General features: G+C 51.0%; 2 protein-coding genes and 1 pseudogene across 3 annotated transcripts in view; 2 read left to right on the top strand and 1 right to left on the bottom strand.

Moving 5' to 3' along the window:
- zfh2 (Zn finger homeodomain 2) overlaps window positions 1-21,864 on the top strand; it is a 253,865-nt gene that overhangs the window by 16,934 nt on the left and 215,067 nt on the right. The gene's annotated exons all lie outside the window — the stretch shown is intronic.
- The window catches only part of LOC144113715 (thiamine-triphosphatase-like), a 470,258-nt gene that overhangs the window by 420,888 nt on the left and 27,506 nt on the right, over window positions 1-21,864 (bottom strand). The window lies entirely within an intron of this gene.
- On the top strand, window positions 9,064-9,228 carry LOC144116778 (U2 spliceosomal RNA; annotated as a pseudogene).

The raw sequence follows: 21,864 nt of genomic DNA, 5'->3' as shown, positions 1-21,864 counted from the left end.
GTCTTCCACATTCTGATAAGTGTTGCGAGGAACACAGGAAGACATTTAATGACTAAAAAATTGCTTACCATCTCTGGGCCTTTTAGTTGGTTGAAGGTCTTGGATTATAAATTTCACACATTCGGATTAGCTGTACTAAATGGGCGAAACAATGCTATTTGTTGCTAATTTTTCTGCACGCCGATTTGTTAAACATAAACGCCGCTAACATGTTTTTTATGCTTGCTTCTGAATGTGAGTACATTGGCCAGCATCATGTGGCGGTGCCTATTTTTTCCTTTGATTTCTTCATAATTTGGGCTTTAAAACAATAAAATGTCATCTCCCTCGTTTGATAGGAAGACAATGTTCGCAGAATGCAATGTAAATCTCAGAAAAAAAAAAGCTGTATTTCAAGCTTGAACGCCACCTCTGCGCAGTCACGCTTGCGGGGCAACACTCAGGGGTAGCAGTGGCGTTCCATGGGGAGAGAAACCAAAGTGGCATGGGGAGCACTGGGCTCAGCGCAAATAAACGAGTTGGGAGTCGTAAATTATTAAACATCGGAATTCTTTAGAAGAGCCAATCTTGTAATATGCAACTGCGCTAGAAACACATTGCAGCGCGTAAACCGAACGACTGACAGCTCGGAAACATAAGGAGGACAGGGGAGGGACGACGAAAAGGCCAGTTGCTAGGTGGTGTGCACGAGGCTCATGCTGCACGGCATGCCGCCATTTCGCTGCAAAAATTTAGCCACGCGACGCACCTGAGCGTTGCTGATGTTTGCGCCGAGAGTAGACCGTTCTGTTTCTATATAAGACTAATTATTCGTGCACGTAAACAGCAAAACTGGCCTCGTGGGATTACACCAGTCGTGCAGCGATGATAGTAAAGCTTTGCAGTAATTTATGCGTAACGCCGCCGCCTGCTGGCGTTTCTTTTTCGCCTCGTTAATTAGACTGGAGTGGAGCGCGAGGCCCTTGTGAACTGCCGTTGACACCGAGATAAGCAACGACGACTCTTCTTCGCCTTTAAGCGCAGTGAGGAGGAAGAGAAATGACAGCGGCGCCGTAATGCGGGGAAAAGCCCGCGACTTGGTCCCGGCAAGCAATCAAGGCGGAGGCGCTGGCTTCCGGCAGCGACGCAAAGCGACGCTGGCCGGCTTAGCGCCGATGGGCCGGCGTCGCGTCTGCATGTCATCCCAGCGCGATGTGTACAAACGTGGCCCAGAGAGGTGTCGAAGGGCCGTTCAATCAGCGGCCTCCCCGGCCAGTCGATGCTCTCTCGCGATGCGGCCTGTATGCGGGGGTGCCGCTATACGCGGAGCCTTTCAATAAATGCGCAGCACCCCCCCTCCCTTTGATCTGGCGGGGACGCATATCCGCTCGCCACACGTATGCGGGGGAGGGCGCCGCTTCCGGCCAGATATCCAGGGGCCCCGGCCAGTGGTCAGCGCCCTCCCTGCTGCCTCCCTCGCGCTGGACGCCAGCTTTTGTGGTCGGGGGATCTCGCTTAATTCCCTCTGGGAGGCAACCGCCACGCCGGGGCTGGTGTGCGACTCTGATTTCTGGCTTGCGGTCCGCCGGACCCGTTTACGCTGGCCTGGACATGCGCGCTCGGCGAGGGGCTGTCCCGGGGAAACTGGCCAGCGCGCCGGGGCCTAATGGGCTGCGGTTGCTGCGGGGACGCGCGTCCTTCTCGCGGCCTGTGCGTCATCTATGGGGACTCGCTAATTGACGCGACGGAGGAGGAGGGAGGGCCCAATCAAATTCTCCGGGATGCAGAAAACTGCGCTGTAACAATGACTCTTCGGTGGCAGCGTATTGCTCGCCGCGCTCTGCCCAAGGCTGCTTGCTCCTGTGCATGCTACCCCGCGTGAGTTGCACAGGGCTGCTGCTGCGATGATGGCACTCGCCGTGGCAATGGCTGCAGTAATGATGGAAAGCGCCCAGAGGAGCGTCCACGAGGTCTCAACAGGGACAGGAACCAAGTGCGATATATGATTAATGAGCGAAGGCTGCAGTATCAAGATATCGGCGTAGGTCATCGCCTAGTGGTTAACGGCTGCAGGTGCTCCGCATTATCCCGAGGTGGGGAAAAGGCGCGGGCTATAACGCATGTGGTTCGTAGCTCTCACCCAGTTCTGTGAGCGCTTAGACTGCGACACCTCCCCAAAATAGTTTTCTTTTTCGCTCCCTCTATTCCCTTCTCATATGTAGAGTAAGCAACCGGTCACTGGCTGGTTAACCCCTCACTCCCCCATCTTTCGTTTATTCTATCTGCCTTCCTCTAGCATTCGAAGCATGCTGTTGCAGCTCACCAGAGTGACTGAAATATTATGGTACGATGCGAAGGTAGCAGTGGACCATCTCACAGGTAGGAGATGTCTCGAAAATCCGCGCGTGGTAACAGACGGGCGAAGAATGCAATTGCTGCCATCATTTACACCCTGAGCATGATGCCCTTTAGTCTATTAAAGAGCTTATAGTTTCCGAGAATAACAATGCCCAGAAAAAAGTTCAGTCAGAAATATTCCAGTGGGATTAATGCAAGTGTTTAAACATCTGTGACGTCCGTGCGCGCCTGTCACTTAGCCTTTGATCTTTACTACAGTGATTTCGTTTCTATTTTTTTTTGTTAATTCTTTTTTCTTTAGGACTTAGTTTAAAAATTTCGCTTTTTCTGTATGCAGGGCAACGCTCGGAATATAATTGCTTCCAGAAAGGTTCGTGTATTCGTTTGCCTGTTATATTTAAAAGGTCACATTTCACTCTGTAACAGATGATTTGCGAAGAACTGATAATTGCTATTACTGTGAACTGCGAAGGTGTTAAGCACCCGGTAATCAACATTGTTCAGCGCTTCTTATGTGTTTGTTTCTTCACGTTGATTTCTAATTGGAGTGTGAACGAACTAGATGCCAGCAGCGTGGGTTTTTCAACGCGGGCGCTTGTGCGACAATTGTCATTTCTTTAATTGCCAAGAAATTCATCATTTGCGTGTCTTGCCGGCTGCACGCTTGTTTAACGTAGGTAGCAGAGGCCACGTCAGCATTCCTACTGTCTTTACCACTGTGAATGTTACACCGTCATCCCATATATACCTGTAATCGTGCACTGTTTCAACAATGTCCTATACTAACAGGATGTTGCACTGCAGGAGCAATTTTCGTGCTGCTGCTAATTATCAAGTGATATCAGAGACGGTGAGTCGAAGGCTCGTTATTGCGATGATTTGAACTCACTTAAGCACAATCGCAAAGGAGACTCAGAAGGCCATTTTCTTTATCTGCCTGAGCACTGCACTTTGCTTCCGCGTGTAGTGGCAGTGGCCATGCTGGTCATTTCATACTGCTTAATACCTGCCTCGGTTTCTATAACAGGCCTCTCACGCATGGTTCCTTCGGGGTTATTTGCTCGATTTTTCCACTGATTTGCAGTCATACGCTCATTATAGACATGATTGGTTACAGGTGTCTGCTAATTTGATTTTTTTCTATTCTAAAAACTGGGGAAATGCGCTCGTAAGAAGTAATTGCCGCCATTCTTTCTAAAGGTTGGGCTCGTTGAGGAAAAAAACTTTGTTTATTTTTTTACCCTAGAGTCAGCCGCGCGAGTCCGAAGGCGGATAGAGATTTTCTCTTTGTGACTTAGGTAGGTTGATTGATGATGATGAAAAACTTTATTGGCACCGTTGGCTAATCTAATGGCAGCATCAACTCAGCACTTGTTAGTTCGATAGGCAGGCATCGCAGTGTTATGATGCATCTTTTTACCATTTTTTTTATTGCCATAGTGAAGAAGCCTCCTGCCCCTGCCGAGCAAAGGCCGACATTCCCACAGCATCTGGTCTTTCTGTTTACTTTTCGGTTGATTGACACCAGTTTCTGTCGCTTGAGCGTCTCTTGCCGAGTGGTGCTATGCGAACAGCCGACTATTCTATTTGATTCCCAGTAACTGGCGCAGGCTCCCTCTTGTGAGCAACGCGACGTGCCACACTCGCATTTGGAGACTGCGGAGGCGCACACACGCCTGTTTGTCGACTAAACCCGGTTGCAGTTCCACCCATGGCAGGCAAGAAGCGGGAAGCATGCGCGCAGTGCGCCGAGCACTACCGAGGCGCTGCACCGCGGCCAGCAGCATGTGGTCGCAAGAAGGGGGGACAGCGTTCGTTGAGCGCGGCAAAAGGAGACGCGCATAAAATACTGTCCGCGGAGGTGCGGCCCATTCTTCCCGGACCCCGAATGCGCGGGGGCGGGAGACGACGAAAAGCGCGGCCGCCGCCCGGTCCCCCGGAGAGCTTGAGGGTGGGGGAGGCGACAAACAAGGCGGCCGAACACCTGGCGCTTCGGCTACCGCGGCGGTCGCTCTCTTGCGAGATAACAGCCAAGGAGATTGTGACATTCCTTGCCCAAAGGAACGGTGCGAGTAAAGAGCAGAGGTGGAAGAAAGAAGGGACGGGAAAGAGGGCAGGCCGACATGGCCCCGCTGTTCTTCCCGTGAAATCGGCCTGTTCGCGGCCGTCGTCGCAGCTCCTATCACTTTATCTCGGTAGCGTGTCGAATGAGGTGCCGCCGGGTCCTCTCGATGCAGCCGCTCGCGCTGGCCGCTGCTTTCGGTGTCCGGGGCCTAAGCCACGATCTCGCTGCTGCAGTCGCCATCCTTTTTGACTCTTTGTGTAATAATGTATATAGTATATTTATTCTGCATTTATAGTCTTCACTTTTAATGTTTTTATGCAGTGTATATTTATTTTATGTAGTGTACTATTTACCTCCCCCCATGTCTTTCTTCTGTCCCCTCACCTCTTTTATTTCATTTCTCCCACCTGCCTGCTATCCTTTCTTTCCGCTGCCCCAGCTCAGGTGCCGCCGCACGTGATGGCAGATGCCGGGGCTAGCAAAAATCTTTTACCTTCCTTTTATGTTATTTTAAATAAACCACTACTACTACTAGTCGCCATCCTCTCCGCCCCCTTCTCTCTTCCGCACTGCCGCGTCCGTCCCCGCTTCGTGAGCTTGTTTGGTGGCTCCCAGGTGCACGGTGGCGAACCGCCCACGGCCCTCCACTGGCCTCCGTTGTGAACAGCTCGTCGACGGGCGCCTTCCAGTGACGCTCTAATTATTCATTCCACAGCCCCCTGCGGTCCGAGACTGATGGGTTTGCTTCGCAATTAGATTAAGCAAGGCAGAATGTTCCAGCCATTGATGACTATGCAGTCGACATCACCAAAGCGTGAGATTGTGTCGTATTTTATTGCCAATCGTTTGCTTTCAAACAGCAGACATTACTGGGTTACACAGATTAACTATGGTACGCAGACTACTCTGATTTTCTAGCTTATATGCTAACATATTATTCCAACTCCACGACAGCAAAATAAGGAACTAAAAAAAAACGCATTGGACAGGATCCATAGTAGACTGTCGCACCTTAGGGCGGAAGCCTGCGCGATCTCGCTGATTACAGAACCCTTCGCCTCCTAATTCAGTTCCTACCAATATAGTTTTAATGCGGCAGTTTTAAGGGCCTCGTGTATAGCAGAAAAGCCGGCGTCATGTCGGCCGTGAGTGAAAAATCCACAAAAACTCCCCAGAGAAGCAACCTCGATGCCAGGTGCGTCACCTTGGTCACGTCACCTTGTGACGCCATCACAACCTGCCCACCGTGACATGTGGCTGTTAACTTAATGATTCATCGCGAGAGGCAGCTCGTGAAGAGCAGCCTAGGTCGCGCAAGCCCCACCGGTGGCAGCACCGGCCATCGCATGGCAGTGGCGCATCGCCTAACCGCAGCGCACCTGCGCCTGGAGGGGTATGAGGACTCCCAGGGGCCTATGAATGTAAAGACGAGAATGTCCAATTCTGCATATATTGGCATTCACACATTAACGCTGTCGCGCCATACCCTTAAGGCGGAGCTTAAGTCTCCCCGCCATTTTTTTCTTATAGGTGTATTCTATTAGCACGTCTGTGCCCGAAAACTCTGAATGACGAGGCCATTATTTTCTTTTCCTGTCTCTTAGATGCGTCTAAATACAGTTTAAAAAGGCTTAGTGGAGCTTTATGTGCTATCCCGATCTCGAGCAGCATCGCCCATTTCCTTGTGCGCGTGGGCGGGATGGCTTATACGGGCCGCTGCTGGGCGCCAAGTTTCTGCTTTTGAGACCACAGCTTGCAAGAAAGGGCGGCTTGTCGCAATAGACCTCGCACGTCGTTGCCTGAATTTTAAGGAAGTCCCCTTCACGCAACCGTTGCAGGACAGAGCAATGAACATTTGGCGAAAGTAAATAGAGAGGCGAACTCAAGTAAGCCAGCCGGCTACTCCATGACTTTGTTCCTATTAAAGCAACACAGTTGTGCAGAATCAGCTTCGAAAGAAATAAGGGTGACTTGAAGGGAAAAAAAACGGTTCAAAATATTTGCAAACAATATTTACATATTTGCACTACGCACTAGATCTACACTATTTAGGTACACTGTGTTCAGTCGTGATCAATATGAGAGGGAACAAACTTTTCGCAGAAAATTGCGAATTTTCTGGTCATTTCTCCACTAAGTTGGAGAATAACTTAATATGCGCTAGGAGGAAAACTATTTGTGCTGGTCATTCGTAATTATGGAGTAATGAATAAATGAATGCTCAAACTTTGTTCCCGCTCATATTGCTCATGATTGTACGCTATGCACACCGAAGACAGAAAAATATTTATATATTGTGCATGCGACATGTGCGCAGTCTGTCAATCCATTATCCACTCATTAATTAATACAAATGATTGAAGCACTAGAGAATTCAGCTGGGGTAGGAAAATGCTTCGGCTGCACAGTGCACATGCACTCCGTCCTACAGACTCGGTAATTTCAGAGAGAGCTAAAGGTGATTTGGAAAGGCAGTCAAGCCACTCCCACTAAACCAGCCGCTCATTTTCGTAACGGGAGCATTGAAAAAGGAGTTAGGTAGCATCTATTGTTCGGATGCGCAGGTTGGGACACCCGCATGTTTACTGCCATAGAACTTATCCTTGCGAGAATACATCTAGCCGAAGACGGGGAAGAAAGTATGCCCACTGAACATCCAAGATACTAACTAGACTGCAGTCTTAAATTTTGATCGAGAGAAAATAAAAGCGTCGATTGATATCTTGAGTTCAGGTTGAGACAATTGTGATTTCCCGAACCGATTTTCAGGGGTAGTATTTAGAACCTCCTTTAGGGAAAGGTATGACCGTGCCTGCTATGGACCGCTTCTACAATCCGGTCCGTTTGCGTGGGTCCGACTATGCCGACGAGGCCAGGAATTTGCTGAAACGCAGTTTCTTCTGTCGTCATCCGAAACTATGAGAGGAGCTAGCAGCGCAAGGCACTCACTAATACCCTGAATGTCTTCTACAAACATAAAAGGACCGTTAAACCTTGTTCTTTAAAAGCGCATTCGTGGCTATTTGAAATTATTTCATCGACTGGCTCCGATCGTAATTTTCCCTCTCATGTCTATTTCCCTTTAGTGAGCCTGTTTGTTGTGGTGATCGTGATTTTGTTTTGCTTTTGTCGCATAGGTTGCATTAAATCGGCATGAGATAAGACCTGGTACAATAATTTTCTCTCAAAGATACCACCACTCTCTCCGTCGTTCTCATCAGCAGGATGGAAGAAATAGCTAGGCACACTTCAGATAAATGTAGCAGTGTGATAAAGCACAATACTGAGTAATTAATGCAATTGTAGAGTGCCATTCTACTTTGTGTTTCGGCGACTCTGTGTACATGCGGCTTTAAGTGCAGTGTATATGATAGAAAATCGCAAACTGCCGCTAACTCTAGAATCCTGCTCAAAATCTGCAGTGGCTAAACGCGCGATGGTGCACATGAATGGTGGACAATCTTGACAGCTACTCTAACCGATACGAAGATATGTAATAAGTACGCAAGACGGAGGCTCCTAGTGCGTACCTTCCTGCGTGTTTCTGTGATCGAACACGAGTTCGTTGCTTGAGCGTCTCGCTCTTTGGTTGAGATTGGTTATGTTGCTGACAGTTGCCACCGGCTTTCTAAATGCACTAAATTATCAGAAAACAAGAAGTGCTCACAAAGAATATTTAGACCTCCTTGGTCTTGTTATCTGCATTGTCGTCGTTTGGCGGGCTGTTGTCCCATGTGAAAAAGCTTTCGTGGTCTGTCGATGGCCCGTGTTCGCAGCCAACCAGGCCATCAATCACCGCTTGCCGACGACGTCCCATGCTCAGCCCTACGATGGCTTACGATAAATTACCTTTTATACTAGTGAGTACACTTGACTGACAACTGTGAAAATTACGTGAAAAATATTCGCAAAGCCTAATTTGCATTTTCTGTAATTGAGACGTGAAAATTAAAGGTCTGCAGCTGATTACAACGGAGTAGTTGATTGGCCCCGTGCCGACATATTTACGGATGAAATCTGAATAGCAATAGTATCACACTGTCACGAAGACGAATGTCTAACGACAAGCAGATGCGACACGCAGATCAAGTCATGGAAACACTGTACAAACCAGAAGAGGTCATATAATGTCATCATGCATGCTGAGAATACATACACAGTACGAAGAATTTTCACGAGCTTATGTACTCCAAATCTAATACCGTCCTTTGGAACTAGTGGCTGTTGCGCGTTTAAGCAGTATTATTTCATTTAGTTGTGAATCTGTGATGACACAAACGTGAAATGCAAATGAGCGGACCACATTGCATATTTCTATTAGAAAACTTAATAGTGCACTCTGCCTTCTTTGCCGCTGACATTATGCGTACGTAATGACAAGTGATCTTCTCAGGCACACGATCGTTGTGGCATGCGCGTGTGATGACGGTCATACTTTTGTACATTTGAAAAGTTCTGCCGGCTGTTACACGTAGGATCAAAATATTAAAATCTAGCGTTAGGACTAGCAGTTGTGCCCAAATTACACCAATTGTCTCAATATTTCACCGATGTGGTTGGTGGCCAGCAGTGGCCCGGTGTCGGTCTTTGCTTGCCTACGCGTCGGCGGCGGCGTTTGCCAGTGGTCGGTTGTGTGCCTTTTGCCAACCATTGGTCGACACAGCAGTTCCCCAGCCGTTACATGAAGCGGCCGGACCCCGTAGAGTATCTGTTACGGGTCCAATTGGACTTATTTTTGGAAATGTGGCGGGAGAGTTTGAAGGATGCTTCTCTCCCGCCACCGGTTGGCCCGGTATTGCTCTACCTCCGGGATCGGCCTTGTCTTTAGCGCGTCTTTACTATCCTGTCTCTCTATCCCATCTTTCAACACTCCTACTATCTGCACGTGGGTAGCGATTGTGGCTCGGCTTGAGCCATGCACTTTCCTTTTCTTTCTTCCTTGCAACAACAGACAGACAGACCCCAGCCGTTACCCGACGCTGGCCCGAGTTTGGTTGGCCGAGCACATCGGCTACCAGCGCAAGGCCGACGACTTACCAACCATCGGCCATTGACCAATTTCTCTTGGGTTTTCACAAATGACTGACTCTAAGGAAGGCAAGCATTGAAGCTTGGAGCCATATAACTGCATCAGTTCTGGTATAAATGGTGGCCAGCTGAGGTTCTTGCAGACACTGGGGTGGCTACTGCGCCTCAATAATGCTCTAGACGGGGCTAGTTGGCACTTGATACACAAGTTTGCTGATGAGAAAAAAAAAGAAAATACGTACGCAGAAACGGCAGTTTTTAGCGGTGTGTTCCCCTGAGACCTTGCGCTTCTTTTTTATGAGCACTGGAACTTGAAAATGAGTCGTGCACTCCTTCGCTACTTCTCTCACTGCCTTTAAAATTCGCTGGCTGTTTCCAACAGCTGATGCAACAATAGCTTAGTCCGTGACATGCTCTTTTCCAATCTGATCTTGACTCCGTTCACCAATTCCTTGGCAGGCGACCAACCGCGGCCGCAGTATCTCCGGGCCATTCGACGTTTTGCATCAGACGTTGATCTTCGATGTTACCGGCAGAGTCACGCAAGTTCTCTCCGCCGGGCGACGTTTTCAGAAGGTCGCAAACCTTGAGGCCTCATAATTCAAATGCGCTCAGCGCCATGTCAGGCACGCAGTTGCGACGAAGGAAAAAGTGGCTCGTTATGTCGCCCGTTTCCTTTTCTTGTTTCGCGACAGACTGGCAGCGCGGTTGGAGAGGGCTGTGGCGGTGCAGCCACCGGGGGCCGTCTGAAAACCTTCGCATTCCTGGCTTCGCTTGGCTCCGTCCGGGGCCCCTCCTTGCTTTTTCCTTTAATCGCGAAGAAAACGAGGCAAACCGAGACGGCCGAATTTTGAAAGGGCCCCGCACACGTCTTTTCGGGCCTCGCATTCCCTTGCGGGGGGGGGGGGGGGGGGGGGGGGGGGGGGGGAGCCGACACACTTGCTCCCGCTGCTCGGGCGCTCTCTCCTGTAACTCCTTTGCGAGGCGGGACTTTTGTTTGTCCAACTCTCGGCGAGCCGGGCCACAAAAGGCCCGACCGAGCAGGGAAGAAAACAGGGGCAGAAATCACCTGGTCGGCCGGCTCAGCAAGCAACCGCTCCCATCGACAGATGTGGGCCTTGTCTCGCTTTTTGCGCCGGCCTGGGAATCGTACTCTTCGCGCTGACCTCAATACGCCCCCCGCCCCCTCCTCGGCGCGAAGAAGGCAGCCGTGCGCGCTCCCGGCCGCGGAAGAAGAAAAGGAGCCCGGAGGTGTGGTTTCCGTACACCGACCTCTGCCCCCCTCCTCCTTGACCCTCCTGCGATCCCCTCCTGATGAGGGGACGCGACCTGACCTGCCACTGAGTGAGTGTACCGCCGCCGTCATAAGTCTCTTAGGAAATTTGCTTCATTCTTCGATCTCTGGACAGGTGACGCTCGCGCTGCTGGCCCGACAATGGGGCTTCCCCCGCGGCTCCTTCCGTGCGGGATATGATCTGCCGGGCCCCTGTGCGGCGGCGCTCGCGTTTTTGTGCCTGAAAGCCCCGGGGAAGGGGACCGCGAGAACCCTGCCGGGAGACGAAACCGCTCACGTGGATCGCCCTTCCCTCGACGACTTTAGCCCGCGCCTCGTTTTCAGGACACGATAGCACGCCTCCGAGGGATGACTCCAAAGGAGTTGCTTTCTCATCTCGCTACCACGCTTCGCGTTTGCTTTTCTACCTCTCCCCTTTCGTTGTGGAACGCCGCAGCGAGGCACCACCAGCATTCCCACTCTTGAAAGTGGTCCAAAACTCCCCGACTAGAAGGCCGTTTTTTTAATTTTGTTTTTCCTGCGTGCGCAGTTACTTCTTCAACGTTATAACTATTCAAATCGGTGTAAATTCGGTTTCTAGCAAACAGCACGCACGGGGTAATGAGCAAGCATTCCCTGCGTGAAGCTTGTTCCGCGCGTGTGCAGTTCAGCATTTTCTTTTCTTTCGGCAGTACTGGGTGAACTCCTGTCTTATGTGAGAAATGGTCATGTCTGAACGTAGCCCATAGCATCTGCCAACTGGTGCATGAGGTAAAGAAATCGACAGACAAACATCATTCATGCAACCTTCGCCACATTCCTACTATTAAATGTTTCGCTCTTCGCTGGTGTTGTGTTTTCAATGAAATAAGATCCTAGAAATTGATTATGATGAATTTTTATGGCGCAAGGGTATCTGCGACCAAAGAGCGTTATGGCGCAAGGTTTATTCTTCTACTCAAGGTGGGGTCAAAAACCGATTTCCCAAGCATTTCACGCTAAAGAAGCCCGAACACCAGGCAGGAGAAAGCTCGTACCCATTGTATCACCGGTCGGTGCCCGGTGGCACTGGGAATCGAACCCCGCACCTCCCGCATGCGAGGAGGATGCTCAGACGACTCGGCACTGCTACGGTACAAAGAAAAAAGGCCTATAAATCACCTAAGCTGTGTTATGCATTGAATTCTGCACTCTGTAGTAATACATTTGGATTGTACCGCGCGTACTATGTAAGAAAAGAAAAGCCTTGTCAGATGTTTCGCGGTCGGCTTCGTTGCCATTTCACTAGTGCAGTTTAGCTGTTCACAGCGCTGGTCGCTATCGTCTTGAGCATAGTTTTCTGTGTTTCTCCGGACTCCTGGACGAAGAGCGAACACGCACGTGAAGAACCTTAAAGCAACCTTCAAGGCACACTGTAGGACAAAAGGCTTGCAATCGATCAGTCACGAGACTGCTTGTCTTGCGCTAAAACCGTCTGCTCCCGTTTTACCGTTGTTTTTTTTTTTTCGACTTGTAGCGGTGAATAACGGCAACAAAAGATCTCCTCGTCGGTGGACGTCCCAGCGACGGCCGCAGGGGGGGCGTCAGGGTGGGCCTTTCGGCTCTCGCCCAGCTACTCGGCCTAAAGCGTTTCAGCCCGCCGACAGCGGCCGCCTGTCGCTGGTGCGTTCGGTGTTACCCTGTGCGTGCGTGCCGTGGCTGCAGCGCTGCGGTCAGCGTCCGCCCCGCCGTGGGCGCGCGCCGAGCCTCTGCGGGCGTCTGGCCGGCCGGTTCCCGAGATCAGTTAGCGGCGAGACGGGGTGCGTTTGCAGCGACGTGCCACCTTTCACGCCGCGGCTGCCAGTACAAATGAACACCGCGGCCGAAAATAACCGCTGTCGCCGGCGAGAATTCCCTCGCGTTGTATAGCGGCGCCGCCCGTTTGAGCGAGAGCGGAGGCAAAGAAAAACGGCGCCGAAAACGAGATGGCGCGGCCGACCGCCTCAAAGCAGCGGAAGCCACCGGACGAAGGCGGGCGGAGGGTGAAAAGAAATAGAAGGTCCCCGAAATAGAGCGACTGTCTTCATTAGCGAATCAAAACAAATCGTACTTAACCCCGCGGTTCCTGTCGCCAGATGTCGAAATAACAAGAGCAGCTCTATTTCCTCCTCATCCTCCTCCTGCAGGCGCGGCTCCGTTTGTTTTTTGGTATTGAACGGCCTGCTTTTGCTTTCATTTACCTCTGACTCACCTTTTTGTTTTATTCTGGCGCCGAGCTCTGCCTGCTGAGGCGCGCGTGTTCAGTAAACGCCGTCCGTCGTATCCGCGAAGTTTGAGCCCCAGGGCTGAGTGCTTCAGGGAACCGACCAAACCGACGCCGAAGACAGTGCTTCCCGTTTATATGGACGGAGGCTAAAAAGCCGAGAAAATGGCACGACCTCAAGTCGAACGCTGGCCGGGATTTCCTCGTCCTCAATACATGCGAAATTCGAGTGACAAATATACGCCTGCTGTACCTTTTCCATCGTCTTTTTTTCGCACTGTCAGGCCAGTTGACCGACTTGCTGCAGAACATCTTGGCCGCCGAGTATCGCAAGAAAAGTGACGAAGATGTCTTCTTTCTTGCGCACTTCCCCGCCTACAATGTGAAACAATGAGATCAGCGTCCTTCTCCGCACCGGGCGCAGAGAAAGCCCTGATAGCGGTGACGGCGCAGGCACCAAACATCGGTGCTCGAATCGCCCCACACACACCTTGCCCCGGCAACAGCAGATTTTCCCCGCTGTCGCCATGCTTTTCATCAGCCCGGCGGCAGGGCGAGCCACTGCTCTTTTGGCCTATTTTATTGTGTTAGCTTGACGGAAGGGGCTTTTTTTTCTTATTTTTCTCTTCCTTCTTGGTCTCCTCCTGCATCGAGCGGCTTTATCCCAACCTACCTTCTCCTTTGCCTGTGCGACGCTGAGAGGTTTTCTTCCTTTTCCTTCTTTTCTTTTGCATTTGAGAGGCGCGCGCTTATTGGAGTTTCCTGTCATCTTCCTTTCGATGTCGCCTGCGTTCCCCGGAATAATTTAAAATCCCCGGCAGCCCCTGATTGGATTAATTCCGCGCGACGCCTGTTTCCGCGTAGCGCGGCCGACGCTGGCTCTCGCTATCCTGGCCGGCGTAGCTGCAGACTCCCTGGGCGTTGATACTGTCACAAGCAGGCCGCAGATGGAAGGCAAGAGCGAGAAAAAAAGCGGCCTTCGTGCACACCTCCTCCCGAAATTTCGCGCAAGGCTCGTTTTCAAAGAAAACACGCTCTGAGGCAAAGAGATACTGGGACGGAGGCAGATTTCTCCCGATTTCGATTACTACAAAAGCCGCGAAAGGCGCTATTTTTCTTCCCTCTGGCCGCTGGCTCCGCGAGGATGATGTCCGTGCAGTGACTGCCTTGGCCTTGCGCGGCGGCTGCGCTGCTGCTGCCTCCGCCAGCGGCGAGCTATGACGGAGCGTTCACCTCGCTTGCTCCACTGATGCGGCCATGTAATTACGACTCGGCGCTTTCTTTGCGGCCACAACGTGAAAGGGCCGTCGCTGTTAGCGTTCTCGGAACGCGCCGAAAGGCCCCGCGTAGCAGGTATTTCATCGATAAACCTCCTTCGAAGGGCGTGAAGTGCGCGGGGCCCGCCGAGGCGGGGGCCGCCTTTCGGGATTGCTCGGGCGGCGCTCGAAGGAAACGACGGCCAATTTGATTAACGCTGGCTGGCCGCCAGACACGGCCTCTTTGTGTGTGGCGATTACTCCGGATACAATAAACAATTCCTCGCGGGGTTCGGACGGCCGCAGACATGCCGGACCACTTGATTGCGATAGGAGCGCGCATGCGGGGTATCCGAGCGACGGCAATTTTGAATTAGTCAGGGAAAGGCTTTCGCCGCTTCCCCTCCGCCGGTTCCTCTCGGGAGACGTCAGCAGAGGCGACTGGCTTGACATTCGCATAATTATCGTCAGCGGCGCCTCGCTTCGCCGGACAAGGTGCCGAAGGTCTCTGCTGCAATTGCGCCTTCCGAGTGGCCGCTGCGGCCATCGCGGTGTCGCCGGCAGCTGCAGCTTCCCTTCGTGGCACGTGCTCCGCCAAGGCTCCCGGCTGCCGGTGTGGCTGCACGTGCGCCTCGCCCGCAGCTGAGCAGTTGCCAACCAGTGTGGCAGTGCGGCTGTGAGCGTTAGTGCTCGGTATACAGCAGCTTCTTTCTTTTTGTTTTATCGCACGCTGTCTAAACGCGCACAAGTAAACAGCACTGGCGGGGGCGCTCTTGAGACAGACGCTTTCGTGGCTGGCAGCTGTGCTGAGCTTGATCGATGGCACTTTTTACCGAGATCATTCCTGTGCGATGTCTTCTCGCCTGCTGCCCGCCGCATGCGTCACACGAGGGAGAAACTTGCGGCATTCGTAAAAGCGCTATGTCTTCTATCATAAGGAAAAATACTGGGGTGCAGAAATCCTGCCGGCGACGGCGCACTGCGCGGCCGCATGAGATTCTGGTTGCGTTCGTGCGAACGCTACGCTTGTCTCGGAAATGCTTGCGCGCATGAACAGCCCTCATATGCGACTAACGTATACAAGTTGATTGAGGCACACTGGCCCCTATAGCAGGCTAAGTAACAAATCCTATGCTTTTCGACGCGGGACCTTCCGAAATTGACTGGATTTTAGCACACCGTGCTAAAATTGGCTCAAAACAGCAAGATAAAATAAACCAAAATCGCACGCTAACCATGGGAGATGTGCTTTGTCCATTTGTCATGTATGTCGGCACGTTTTGCGGCCACTTTCTTTCTTGCGGAGCTACCGAAGGGCGAATAATTAGATGACCGAGTATTACAGGGTCACTGTGGTCGCCCTTTCCCATCGGGACCTCAGTGAATTGATCTCTTCTATAGGGCGCTGCAACGACATGAATTTTTGATGGCAGTACAATGTACGTGGCTTACTTAAATGGAACTTCGAATGCTGAGTCCGAATGTTACACCATTCTATCACGTGCTGCGCGCAGCACATTCACGGCGGATCATGCTAAATCAGCTGAAGCAATCTCGATAGCGATAAAATAATATTATTTTTTATTTCTTTTTAGCCTATTAAAGAAAGCTAATGTGTGGGACCAATAGGGGCTTGTTTACCTTTTGAATGTAGCGCTGCCAAAATGTTTTTCGCCGCACCTTTTGGGCGCTGCAGTCAAGCGCTCTGTTGTCTGCCTGAAAAGGGAATTCTTACGAGGTTCCATGTGCTTAAACTATGTGTACGAGAGCTTTTTTCCAGGAGCTGTGTTAGTCGATGGTGCAAATGGGCCACCAAGTTTACTTTAGAGGTATAGCATCCAGGTGACACGAAGGACGCGAACTTTTGCAGCTCACAGGCAGCCTTAAAAATTCAGTCCCTTCCCTATAGCGTGCGAAGCATGAGCGACAGGCACGTAACAGCGATCATGCGAGACGCATTTGCGGCGTGAAGATGCTGCTGCCAGCTTTCCTTGTGAGCATCTCTTTACGGTGCGCCCTGCGATGTCATTACCACTCGAAGCGGTTGCCGAAGTGCCCGAAAGCACTGCGCGGCCGGTCCGCGCGGAGGGTGAGGGATGGTCCCGACCACGACGCTGGCGGCGGCGTCCCACTGACCTGCCGCCTCTGCGCGTACGGCACAAGTTCAGGGCCGCAGAGGGGCGCGCCGGGGCACTCTCACCGAGCAGAGCAGGATGAGTCGCAGCTGCCGAAGCTGCCGCCGCGGGAACAATGCTGGCGCTGGCCGCCTCCGGCCATCCATCAATAGCGAGGCGTCCGCGGGAGAAAGGGCGCTCGCAGCGCGCCGCACAAATAGGCCGGTCAACGCGGGAAAGAGCGCCCGTGGTCACAGCCTGCCGGGCCTTCGTGCACACACACACACACACACACACACACACACACACACACACACACACACACACACACACACACACACACACACACACACACACACACACACACACACACACACACACACACACACACACACACACACACACACACACACACACACGCACGGTCGGTGGCGACGTCAGTGCGAAATACGCATAGCGTCGGGAAGAAGAGGAGAGGTCCAAGAGCTCCCCACCACCAAGGAGGGAAATTCATTTGGCCTGCTGTGAGGCCGATCGATGCGAAGCCCCGCGGTTTCCCCAGCCGCCATAATTTCCACGCACGCCGGATAATTATGTAACCTTTTCGACGGCGGCCACGGCGCAGCTTCTGTCGGCTGCTCTTTCCTCAACCGACGTGCTCCGGTCGTATCGTCATCGACACGACCGGCGCGCGCATGCGCTCTCCGACGTACGGGCAGAGCACCGGCTGGACGCGTCCGCGTCCACGCGCGCTCCTCATCGCTGCTCTTGCTCGGCCCTCTCGGACTCTTGCTCGGCTACCACGCCGTTGGGCATGTCGGGGCAAAAATTCTGCCCTGAGATCCAGCGGGTCGCCATAACGGCCGGCCATTTCGCTCTGACCTGGCCAACGCTCAAGCAAACTGCAGATTTCGAAGTTCTATGCGGTGCTATTAGTGTTGTGCAATATTCGTATGTGTGTCTCTTATGCTGTGGGAGGTCCCAGTTTGCATTGAACCGTGCGTTGAAGAAAAAGGCATCTTACCGAGGGAGAGTAACCGGCACGAAAATGCCGTCGCTTGACGAGGCGCTCGAGAAACGGGTGTAGCGCGAACGACAATCGGCATGCGAGTCGAGAACGACGGGCAGGGCAAGAAGCAGCCGCTAGGCAATAACAGGGGGAAGAGGAGGAGCCAAGGATACGGTTCAGTGCCCGTGATTGCGGCGACTTCAGCGTCAAAGTCAAGGACGCCAACGCACGGTTCTCCCCATGTATTCAGCCTGCGTCCCATCAGTGGCCCAACTGTACCCACAACACGCTGTGGCAGCACCACTGAATGAGCGTCTGCCCGTCACTGCAGCGAGGGAAAAACGATTATTGATGATCGACTGCGTCACGGACTTCAGTAATTCACAAACCCCTTGTTTGTGTTGCAACTGGAGGAGGGAAGATGGAAGATGGAGGATGGAAGGCAACTGAAAGGCAGCCACGGGAAGAGAAAAAAACTTTACAAGATTATTTCGACACATAAGACTCTGAAACCAGCATTGGCATGAATATCTATTCTTTTATTTGCTCAGAATGCTCGTATTCTGAACATTAGGCCCACCTTACACTTTCACTTACAGATGCTTCTCTCAGATGCCCTGAAAATACCGATCACATAGAACGCCTTCGGGACGTGCCATGGGACAACCACCTTTTCGTTCAAAGTCACTAGACACAGAAATCAATTGTATTTCGGCTTGACGCCCGAGATTCTAAAGGGCTCTGAAATAATCTCTTTTTAGGCGCTTTCCATGATATCGCGCAGTTGTCACACTTTCCTGATTACTTTTTCCCTTCATTGCTTGGTTACTCTTGGTCCTACACCTTTTGTAGACCGTCTCGCGACTTAACTGCAAACTCCATCGTTTTCTATGGACCTCCTGCATGTTTGTAAACAAACGAGGTGGCGCTGCAGTCGCTAGCGAGCTCGTGGTAGGCAAAAGGTCGGGGAGTGGCGTCGCGGTTAGGTGTTGTGCGCGGGTTTTCAAGGCTTGTAGGCGCGTTTCCAGTTTCTGCGAATCATAGCAATGGTCGATGCTTCCAACTTAGTAATTTGTCGAAGTACACGAGCTCGCGTTGGCCACGTGCGGCCTATAAAGAGAAATAGTTTGCCACTCGGTATTGTATATATGGTTAGTAGTAAACATGTAGAAAGCGTTCCTGCCGTTTATTTATGCGCTAGTCATTGAATAAAACAAGTTTTGACACTCTGCACTAGCCGGAATGATTTTACTTCGGGACAATAGTGAGGGGAAGTGCTGGCGTTGTTTCGTCGGAGCAGACATGCGCTCACCGTCTGCTGACATACGTACGTGTCGCGCTGCGCGAAAAGTGGGGACAGCGTCGTGTCCCCGATCTCCTGTCTCGCTTAGCGCTGTTATTAGCCGCATGACCACGCACCAGCCAGGCCGACTTGTCCTCTTGTTAAGCTGGTCGATTTGATGAAAATTTTTGATTTCTAGAATTATTCTCTTTCCTAGCCCTGAAGTCTAGTTTCGTGACGAAAAATTATAGCAAAATATTGAGTACAAATTTATAAATTACACTTTTTAGAAGTGTGGTCGTAAAAAATTGTGAGGTAATTTCTTTGATTTCAGTGCCGCATTTCTTTGACCAAAGCGAAAGCGAAGATGCATAAACGAGGGAATAAACTTTAAGGTTCGTTTTCTGACCTCTCGCATTTTCTGCGACTGGATCACTCACCTTCGTAATTCGCATGAAAATCAAATGATTCCATTTGTCGCAAACTATTCCTGAGACGTTGAAGAGCGTAATAAATCTCTCGATTTTTTTCCCCACACGTGCAGTATTGTGTTAGTTATGTTTTGTAAGAAACGTTTTCATGTAACTATGCATGCATAAGTACTGATCATATAGAAAAAGAACTAATCGCGTCATCATACAGAACAGGGCTTTATGCACATGCTGGCATAAAAAAACTGCGCACTATCTACTCAATTATTTGAGACCTAGCTTGGGGGACTTGACGACGGTGTTAATTATAATTACCCAGAACTCCACCAGGTATAGCTATAAATAAAAGGAATGACTGAAACTAGCGTAGGAATTTCATATTTGCACCAAGTTTAGTTACATATCGCATGCATGAATAACGAAAACACTTTTCATGCCGCGTCCCCTCTCAATCTCGCCACGTGTCTGTTAGTAGCACGCCTACGGCTACTTCTTTCCAAACAAGCTTCGCGATCATGTATTACCTCATGAAACATGACACATGCATGATGCAATGAAAAAGCATATGGCGTTTAGCACACTTAAGGTACGCTATTCTAAGCACACCAACGCGACCGCGCAAGATTGACACAACGTACCAGACTTGTTTCTGCTCGAATGAAATAATTACGTCGTCATAACAAGAAACAGTTTCAAGTAAATATTAAATGTCACAAAACGCGCCATTTAAACATGGTGTGCTATTAACAAAAAAACGCATTCATTGGGGGCGAGTGAACCTGTCGGCGCCCCGTGCACTCCGGCTCAAGGTGATAAGTACGTGTGCAGCTACATATGTCTTTTTTTTACTTGAGCAATTATCAGCCTACTATACTGAAGTTCAGGTGAATGAACGCAGTAACTTGCATGCTATTAAGTGCATTGAGTGGCAGTGCCTATCGACTCCCAGACTTCGCGCTTTACTACCGTGGCCCAATGCCTGTTAGCCAGTTTCCGAATGCGGCATTTATGCGCGAGAAACCTATCGAGGCTAATTTAATATTTTTTATGCTACTACGCGGATCCAGCAGTGACGCAGCTGGTCAATACACGCTGCTTCTGCAGTGCACAGGCTTGAAGCAGCCGCCGGTAACTGCGGCAGCTGCGGTAGGCACTGGCAAGCGGAACCTGTTTTGCCTACCATGCGAAAGTCGCTGCTAACATCAGCGCCACCGCATCTTCGTGACGTCGCGGGGTGAAGGAGGTCCATACCTCCTCTGATTTTACTGACACTTTCACGGTACGTACTGTGCAATTTTCTGTTCTTTTGTGCCTAGTTTCGCTGCGGGACAACGTTTTGCCGCAGCGCAAATGAATATTAAAATTTTTCATTTCGTGGCCTCAATCGGAGAGGTTTCTACGGACAAGCTAGCGTTTGTGACGTCACTGGACGCACGGCCGTCGGTATTCGCCAGGGACGTATCCAAAGAGGGGGGGGGGGGGGGGGGGAACCCGGGCTCTTCCTCCCCCGAAATTGCACTCAACCCCCCCCCCCCCCCCTCCCAATCAATGTTCTTATTAGGCATGGGTCCTCCCCCCTCCCTCGGGCTTCGCCCTATACAACTGCTTCGGGCCCCTCCCGAAAAAAAATTTCTGTATTTCTGGCTACATGCCTGGTGTTTGCTGACGATCAAAATTTCGACCTGGGTTTTGGTCATGTAAGACAAATAGTTATCCAAGCTCACACTTACAGTTACTAGTTTAGCCAATCAACGCGCACACCGATAGGTTTTGTGACAGTATCCTTGACGTCATAAGACGCTCTGTCGCGCCGTCATCATTTGGTCGCAACCCAGTTTTGGGTATCTGGTTTTTCATCTTTTAAGTACCTCTGCTTGGCGTTTTGGAAAATGTTTTTCTTTTTTTTTTGTCACCGGAGTGAGGGGACTCTAAGGAATGCGATGGGATTATCAAATCAAAATCTTCAAGAAAACCTCGGAGTTGGCCTTTAAAGTGGCTGTGAAAGGGGTTCTCAACAAAGATGCGATGTGCCTAGGATGCTAAAGGACGCAGCTTCACAAATATCCCCCAGAAAGAATTTTTTAGATGCGTTTTGTGGAAGCTGAGTCATCTGTAGTCAAAATCTGCATTTCCGCGTCTTCGCGCCTTTCCCTCTCCTCTCGTCACTTTTGCACGCTGAAATGTCGGCGCTCTTCCGCCGGCCCCTTGCACTTGCCCCCTCCGCCGGCCGCCGACACGCTCAAACAAATGCTAGCAGTCCGCTACTGCTGACGTAACGATCGCTACATGACGTAACGTGCGCGGATGCTGACGTAACGAGCGCGGATTCGGGTGAAAACCCAGAACAGCAGGTCGTCGCTAGGCGCTGAAGCGGGAGTTTTACGAAATGTATTGTAAATTATCGGCTCGCTCTTAAGATCTCGTACGCGGCATGAACGCTCGTTGGCCTGTACTCTACATAATGCGAGCATTTTATAGGCAACATCAAACACCCTTTTCAGGGACTCTTTAACTGCAGAAGGCTGATTGACCAGGGACCCCGATTCCCATCTTGCCACCATCCCTGGTCTGGCCGTGTGCTCAGCCTTTTGTTGATGCACCGCAGTTAAGGAGGCTGATGTCATCGACTAGTTTACTGCTCGTCGGTATCCGTTATGCAGAATGCTTTCCACACTATATTTTGTTCAGACCATACGGCAGCGCACTCAGGTTTAGTTTTACGTTTCCATCCTTTGCCTGTGCCTTGCCTGTGCGTGGATAAGTGTTTAGTATGCATGCTGTAACGCGTTTTAGCCATCTTAGCATTGACATATCAATTTTGCATGGA

The sequence above is a fragment of the Amblyomma americanum genome, chromosome 1 (assembly GCF_052857255.1).
Source record: "Amblyomma americanum isolate KBUSLIRL-KWMA chromosome 1, ASM5285725v1, whole genome shotgun sequence".
Classification (NCBI taxonomy): Eukaryota; Metazoa; Arthropoda; class Arachnida; order Ixodida; family Ixodidae; genus Amblyomma; species Amblyomma americanum.
Note: the sequence above shows the minus strand (reverse complement) of the source record. Positions and strands in the feature narration are given on the sequence as shown.